At 27.3% G+C, this 1321-nt stretch overlaps 1 non-coding gene across 1 annotated transcript; it reads right to left on the bottom strand.

Annotated features, from left to right (window-relative positions):
* Positions 1–789: 789 nt before the first annotated feature.
* On the bottom strand, positions 790–861 carry TRNAG-UCC (transfer RNA glycine (anticodon UCC)). The gene has a single exon. It is a non-coding gene; the product is annotated as a tRNA-Gly (tRNA).
* Between the last annotated feature and the right edge of the window lie 460 nt (positions 862–1321).

The raw sequence follows: 1321 nt of genomic DNA on the forward strand, positions 1-1321 counted from the left end.
TTCTTTGAAGATTAAAATTAATCGTTGTGTTCGCAAACGCCTTATACATAACATTAAAAAAAAGTTTTTTTTTAAAAAAAAAAGATTAATGTTATCTCCAAAGACTTTTGACTTTTTTTCAAATTAAATGTCCTTATGCAGAAAGTATGAAAATTATTAATGTGAAAGGCTTTAAAAAAGGTTTAAGTCCTTCTGGGTTAACAGAATATGAGGGAATATGAGAATATGAAGCCAGAATATAAACTTCTGGGTTCTAAACAGAATATGAGTACTTGTTTTCTCTTCTGACATGAAAAATGAGACTTAAAAAAGGAGTTTAGCACTGGGAAGTATTTAGAAGACAGTTAATGTTCCTGCTCGGAAATCAGAAGTATAAACGAAAAAGTTAAAAACATTTCTTCTCAGTGCCGTAGTTGTTAAAAAGCAAAAATGTTAATTTTATTCAAAAAGTTGTGTTTTGAAATAAAACTATTTAATTAAAAAAGTTTGAAAATTATTACAAAAATAAACTAATAAAAAATAACTTTAAGAAATAAAATATTTGCATGTATTTATACAAGACAATAAAATAATAAATGTAAATATAAACAAAATGGTAAAAGTGCAAAATACGGTTATTTTATAAACTTCTTGTTCAAAAATTAAATAGGATTTGATTGAGAATAAAAACAATAGTAGTATTTGTGTTTGATGAAAATATTTGAAAACTGAATTTAACGTTACAAATATTAAAATGTGTGAAAAATTATTTTTCAAAAATCACATTACTTTAATAAAATGTTGCAAACGTGCGTCGGCCGGGAGTCGAACCCGGGTCAACTGCTTGGAAGGCAGCTATGCTAACCGTTATACCACCGACGCTTCAATGGCACTTCATACATTTTACTATTTATAGGAATTCAGTTTCAAATCTCTCATGCAAATAAATTCATTTAAATTTATTTCTTCTAACCAGTAAAGGAGAAATCACAAGCAGTACTAAGTATTAATTCGTTTAACTTTGCTGTAATGTTAAGGAAAATTAATTTATTTTCATCTTAAGAATTTTCCTGGTGGTGCCATCTGTTAGGGAAAACATAAAACACTTTTGAATTGCTAGAATATGCGAAAAGTTGTTTAAAAAAATTCCGCGATTAATTGTATCAGGTACTGCAATATTTTTTTCAGAATCTCATTTGAAAGTAAAACTGCTGATTCAATATTAAAAGAGGCGCAAATTAAAGTAACATACAAATTTCGAAATTTGGTTTAATATTTAAATTCCTTTTCCCAGAGTATATTAACGTCGGACTGCCAAAAAATGTTTCCTTTCTTCAATTTT

Source organism: Stegodyphus dumicola, chromosome 1, assembly GCF_044657685.1.
Source record: "Stegodyphus dumicola isolate Sdum_Otavi_A_Nest chromosome 1, ASM4465768v1".
NCBI classification, from domain to species: Eukaryota; Metazoa; Arthropoda; class Arachnida; order Araneae; family Eresidae; genus Stegodyphus; species Stegodyphus dumicola.